This window comes from Otolemur garnettii, unplaced genomic scaffold, assembly GCF_000181295.1.
Source record: "Otolemur garnettii isolate 467f Iridium unplaced genomic scaffold, OtoGar3 scaffold00136, whole genome shotgun sequence".
Classification (NCBI taxonomy): Eukaryota; Metazoa; Chordata; class Mammalia; order Primates; family Galagidae; genus Otolemur; species Otolemur garnettii.
In genome coordinates, this window is record NW_003852531.1 from 4,060,070 (window position 1) to 4,067,084 (window position 7,015).

The 7,015-nt window shown below is 37.0% G+C and overlaps 1 pseudogene; it reads right to left on the reverse strand.

The window, feature by feature from the left end:
• Nucleotides 1-1,855: 1,855 nt before the first annotated feature.
• LOC100943377 lies at nucleotides 1,856-2,482 on the reverse strand (annotated as a pseudogene).
• Nucleotides 2,483-7,015: the final 4,533 nt, after the last annotated feature.

The window sequence follows — 7,015 nt, forward strand, 5'->3', positions numbered from 1 at the left end:
TGGTTTTGGTATCAGGATGACATTTGCTTTGTAGAACATGTAGGGGAAGATTCTGTCCTTCCCAATTTTTTGGAATAATTTCTGCAGTATGGGTATAAGCTCTTCTTTGAAGGTTTGATAGACTTCTGTGTGAACACATCTGGACCAGGAAATTTTTTAGGCGGGGGGGGGGAGATTTCTTATTGTTTCTTTGATTTCAGTGCTTGAAATTAGCCTGTTCAAGAGATTAATTTCCTCTTGGTTAAGTCTAGAGAGAGGGTCTGATTCCAGGTATTGATCCATTTCCTCCACATTGTCAAACTTCTGGGAATAGAGTACTCAGATAATCTTTGTTTTTTTTTTTTCTAAACCTCTGCAATAATTAGTTTATTAGTATCATTCAGGGCTCAAATTTTCAGTATTCCTTCTGAAATTACATAAACAAATGCAAATGGAAAGAATCCAAGTCAAATTATATAATAAAACAGCACTCCATCGCAAAAACATGTACAATTACAAAAATACTATTTTAAAATACTGGCACTTTAAGAGAATAATAATCTCAAAAATGACAAAATTGACAAATTATTACCTAAACTGCTAAGCAGATAAACATGACTCTAATGAATGAGTGTGGGTTTTGTAAGGAAAAATTAAATTCAAATAAATTAAATAACTTGTATTAAGATGTGAAGTTTAAGCATCTGCTTTCTTCTTATCAATTTGATATAAAGAGGGGCAAACCACAATACAAGAAAATATAACCTACTTTAAATGTGGTATTATTTTAAAGGGTGGCCCCAATTAATTAGATGTAGTCTTAATGGAGAATCTGAAGTTTCCTGAGCAGTTCATATTTAGGTAAATGGGAAAAGGCATTTACATCCAGCACTCTCCTTTGCCAGGACTAACATTAACAAAAAATGCAACATGGCAGTCTTGTATTTTAAGCTCATGCTTTTGGGGATACATTCTCAGGTCTTTTTTAATGTGGGAACTACAAAATGCAACTACCATTACATGGTAATGGGAATTAAAGAATAGAATCATTATGTAAAGGTTTTCTATTACTTTTCTATTACTCCTTCAAGGACAGACTTTGAAAATACTTTATTCTAAAAATTCCGTGCTGTGAATAGATTGCTTGCTCTTCACTTTTAAGAAGGCTTTGTGAAATTTATCACCATCTTTGGAGTTTCAAAACTATCTCAATTTTCAAAAATATAAATTTGGAGTTTAAAAACTATCTCAATTTAACTTTTATTACCCCCATCATGGTATGCAGGGTGCATAGACAAACAGCTTTTTATCAGCTAACTATATGAAAAGATAAACAATGATTCATGTGATCCCTAATGGGCAAAAAGCAAAAGACTAGCTTTCCCTCAAGAAAAAAAATTTCAAAGCTATGACAGGGACAACAGAACTAATAAAAAAAATTGTAGTTACTTAGGAGCGAGCATTCATAATGTCAGCAAAATGGCTACAACTTTTTTTTTGTTTGTTTTGCAATTACAGAGTGGTATTAACTAACAGAACAACAATTATTTTGTATGAGCTGCATCAGAGACAACTGGAGTTAAAAAACTATCATCCCCATGTAGAACTAATTTGTGCTGTGCACTAACAAGAACCTGCTTTAAATTTCCATGCCAATTTACAACCCCCCATACTGTTCCAGGCAAGATTAGTGGCTATTGAAAATACCACCAGGACAGGGATATCTAAAGATACATTTGGTAGTGTGTTAACTATACAAAAAAAGACACTGTACAGCTTAAAAGAAAATCTTATACAGCTTTACATTTCATTTTTTTTCTTTAAAGGGTTTTTTTAATGCTTTATAGACAAGAAAAAAAATTGCGCTAGAACCAACTTATTCATCATCTTTTTTTTCTTCATCTTCCTCCTATTCCTCCTCATCATCTTCTTCCTTTTCCTCCTCTTCCTTCTTTTTCTTGCATTTTTCAGCCTTGATGACTCCCTTTTTCACTGCATCAGGCTTTTCTTTAGCTCGGTCTGCAGCAGTATCCTTTTTGTACTTTTCCTTCAGCTTTGCAGCCTTCTTTTCACAAGGCTGCTTGTCACCCGCAGCAGTGTTATTCCACATCTCTCCCCGCTTCTCTGCAACATCACCAATGGATAGGCCGGGATGTTCTCCTTTGATCTTTGGGCAATATTCAGAATAGAACAAGAAAAAGGCTGAAGGAGACCTCTTGGGTACATTTGGATCCTTGAACTTCTTTTTTGTTTCCCCTTTAGGACGGATAGAGGTTTTCATTTCTCTTTCATAACGGGCCTTATCCACCTTTACCATATCTTCAAATTTTCCTTTCTCTTTAGCAGACATGGTCTTTCACCTCTCTGAGCACTTCTTAGAAAACTCTGAGAAGTTGACTGAAGCATCTGGGTGCTTCTTCTTGTGCTCCTCCCAACATGTTTGCGCAAAGAACGCATATGATGACATTTTGTCTCTGGGCTTCTTAGGATCTCCTTTACCCATGGTTAGTTACTTTTCCTCAGAGAGTCACAGAGTCGCCCAGTGCCCACCTGGCTCTCACTTGCCCTGGTGTTATCTCTATGGAGCTCAATGTACTGCCAGAGATAATCTCTTGTATCTCTGTGGCATCTGTTGTTACTTCCCCTTTATCATTTCTAATTGAGGTTATTAGAGATTTTGCTTTTCTGTTTCTAGTTAATCTGGCCAAAGGTTTATCAATTTCATTTATATTTTTGAAAAACCAACTTTTTTATTTGGTTAATTTTCTGAATGATTCTTTGTTTTCAATTTCATGGATCTTCAATTTAAGTTTGGTTATTTCTTTTCTTCTGCTAGGTTTGGAATTAGATTGCTGTTCTTGTTCCAATTCCATAAAAAGGTTTGTCAGTTTGTTGATGCGCTTTCTTTCTATTTTTCTAATTTAGGCATCTAATGCAATAAATTTTCCTCTTAAGACTGCTTTTACTATATCCCACAGGATTTCATAACTTTTGTCTGAATTGTTGCTATGTTTGAGGAATTTAACAATTTCTTCTTTTATCTCTTCCTGAACCCAACTATCATTCAGTATAAGGTTGTTTAATTTCCATGCCATGTGTTGTGATGAACGTTTTTGTTGGAGTTGAGTTCCACCTTTATTGCCTTATGGTCTGAGAAGGTTAGAATTGTATCCTAAGATGTGATCAATTTTGGAGTATGTTCCATAGGCTGATGAGAAAAATGTATATTCTTTAGCTTTGGGATGGCATGTTTTGTTTATGTTTATTAGTCCCCGTTGTTCTAGGGTTACATTTAAGTCCTTTGTATCTTGGTTTAGTTTCTGTTTAAAGGATTTGTCCAGTTCTGTTAGAGGGGTGTTAAAGTCCCCAGTTATTATGGTGTTATGGGATATAATATTGCTCAGACCAATCAAGGTCTGTTCATAAATCTGGGATGTCTTCATGTTGTATTGTTTCCTTGAACAGTATGTGGTGTCCATCTTTGTCTTCCTTAACTGTAGTTGCTTTAATTGGCTTGTATCTGAAAATAGGATTGTAACCCCTCCATTATTTTGATTTCCACTTGCTTAAAATATTGTTTTCCATCACTTAACACTGAGTCTTGATTTGTCCTTCAAGGCTAGGTGTGTTTCCTAGAGTCAACATATCTATGGCTTGTGCTTTTTTATCCAATCAGCCAACCTATGCCTCTTCAGTGAGGATTTCACTTTGTTGCCATTTATTGAGAAAATTGATAAGTGTGGTATATACTATTCATCTTATTTTGCGAAAGTCTGTGGCATAGTTTTATCCTTTGCACCATTGTGGAAGCTAAGATTTGACCTTTAGCTTCTGGGTGTTTACTTTGCTGGTGGTCCATTGCGATGGTTAGTGTTGAGAATAAGTGTAAATATTTCCTGTGGAGTTGGTCTTGTTGTGGTGAATTTCCTCAGTGTTTGCATATCTGCAAAGGATTTGTTTATTTCATCAATTTTGAAGCATAGTTTAGCAGGACACAGAATTCTGGGCTGAAAATTATTTTGTTTAAAAATGTTGAAGGTGAATGATCATTGTCTACTGCCATGGAAAATTTCAGTTGAAATGTCTGCTGTCACCTTAATTACTCTGCCCCTGTAGATCAGTTGGCACTTACTCCTGCCTGCTTGAAGAATTTTCTCTTTTGTCTTGACTTTGGGAATATAGTTTTAAAACTAGGCCCCTGTATTTCAATGGAGTGTAGATTCTGCTGTGCTAAGCACAGTTGTTGAAAAGGTACCCCAGGGACTCTCCCCTCTCACACCTCAATGAACTACTGTATTCAATATAGATTGACTTGAGTGTTAGCTTTTTAGAGGGCATAGATACTAATATACACACATACACACAAAGTCTGACAATTAAGTTCAAGAACTTGCCACTGTGCACTTATGTTGGCAGCTTTGAATAAATAGCTTGGTAACGTTTCATAATCCTGTCTCACAGCTGTGTTTGTGCCAACACATGGTGGCATCTTGCTGAGTTGTGTTTATTATTATTGATGCATATTTTCACATGCCCTTGTGAGAATGTTGGAACTTGAATTAGAGCAAAGAACAAACATTAAATTTCTTATTAAACTTGGCAAATGTGGAAGTGAAATCTGGAATATGTTAGTCCAAGTTTATGGGGATAATGCCTTTAAAAAAATGTTAGTGTATAAATGGATTAAACGTTCTTTCCAAAGGGAGAGAAAGCATTACTGGTAAAGAGAGGTCAGGGAGGCCAGTAACGAACATAAATGATGAGAATGTTGCAAACATTTGTAGAGTCATGTATCAGAATTGTTAGATGACTATGAGTAGTGTGATAGACCTAGTAAAGAGGATAGTCAGGAAACTCTTAACTGAAAATCTTGGTCAAAAACTCATGGCTCTTGCATCCTGACAATGCACCAGCTCACATGGTGCTGTCTTTGAGGGAATTTTTGGCTAGTAAACAAATAACTGTATGGGAACACTCTTTCTACTCATCTTATCTGGCTCCCAATGACTTTTTTCTTTACCTGAATATAAAGGAAATTGAGGGGTTTGGAGGTAGGGTTGGAGGGAAGTGTCCACAGAAAGGAGAGGAGGCCAGTTCAGGTATTGGGAAGGCTTTTTCAGAAGGGCAGACAAAGAGCAGAGTGGAATCTGACCAGGAATCAGCTCAGCTTTCACACAGTTTCAAGAAGCTTTTATTATCCCATGTCTATAGGGTTGAATGTGAGAGGGTTCCCAAAGGGAGTCATCCCTTCTGCAGAGGCACTAATTTTTGTATTAAGGACAAATCTAGCAATTACTCCCTTAACTGGCCACCTACCATGACCAGAATAAAAGTTGCTGTTGTGTTGCTTCCCAGGAATACAAGCTTGAAGCTTTCCAGGGGAAGGGCTGGGGGTTTGCTTTTCCATCAGCTATTTCCCCCACTCTTATTGGGGCCATGAGGATTTTGTTTCCACAGAAATATTGAAAGGAAGACATTTTGATGGCATTCAAGGCATCAAGGATAATACAAAGACAGCTCTGATGGCCATTCCAGTAAAAGAGTTCCAAAATTACTTTGAAGGGTAGACTAAGTACTGGTATGGGTGCATAGCTTTCCAAGGAGAGTACCTTGAAGGTCATGGTAGTGATATTCAGCAATGAAGTATTAGTTCATGAACTTAAATTGTCAGATCTCACATATATACAGTAGAACCTCCATATCTGACTATCTCCCTATACTGACTACATCCTCAGGTTGACCTAATTATCATAGACCAGACATGCGCCACATGTACATATTAGTACAGTAGACCTCATTCCTTACATTGACCACCTCCATGTGTTGACCAGTTTGTTACAGTCCCTGGGGTTGTCAACTTACAGGTATTCTACTGTATATATATATATATATACATATATATATATTCTACTGTATATATATATAAATATACATATATGCCTCAATTATTTAAATGAAGATATGATAGTGTAAGTTGGAATTGGTGGAGGAGCTGATAGTATGATTGAGAATTTCTGTAACAAGAGCCTGGAGATGTTAAATCTTACTAGGCAAGAGAAACCCTGGGAAAGAAGGGAAAAAGGAAGAGAAAAACTTTACATAATTAATTTTACATAATTTAATTTGCAAAGAAACACAGTGGATGGGGTTAGTTGCAATTTTACATACAATTTCTGCAGAGAAACAAATGAAAGCACTTTTATTAGATAAAATGCTAGCCTGAAACATGGGAGAAAAGGGGATTATTTTTCAATGTATATCTAAAATATGACAGTCATTTCAAAATCAAAATGTATTTGCAACTCTTGGTGAGGTCAGTGTGGTGAGAGAAGTTTCTTCAGTTTCTAAAAGCAAGGGAATAAAGCGTAGCCTTATTCAAGTTTTTAATTTACAACAAGCAGAGAAAATGGAATTTGCTGGGCTTCCCTTTTTGGGTAGCTTCCATGTGGGGGAGGACTGCCAAACAATAGCAGGCATCCTGATTACCACAAACAGTCACCCTGATTATTACCCATTGCAGAGCCAACCAGTGGGCCAGCCACCTTGTGCTAGTAATTTTAAATAATAGTGGGACCAAGTCCCTTGGGGGTTCCCAGAGTAGATTAGCAGGAGAGAGAACAGCTAGCCCTTCACTTGCAACTAAGGAGTAGACACCACTAGGTCTTCCAGAGCTCTCTTGGTCCTCCCTCTGGGTACCAAGTACTGCCAATTACCTTAAGGCAAGAAGTGACAGATCAAAGGACAGTCTGCCTTTTTCATCCCTTATACATGTAGTAAAGGATAACGTCACTTATTTCTATTTTTCCGGGGGTGGGAACTCTATTTTAAAAGACGTTAATGAAAGTGCTTATTTTGATATTATTGGCTGTGTGTGTCAGGCATCAGATGAACCCACCAAGTCTACCTGCATGGCCATATTAACTCTAAAGTGTAGCACAAGTCCAGGGTGAGGGGGGTTATATGTGGGGCCAAGAACTGGACCTTGAAGAACACACAACAGTATATCCCTTAGCCTCAAGGCTGCTCAGAGAAATTT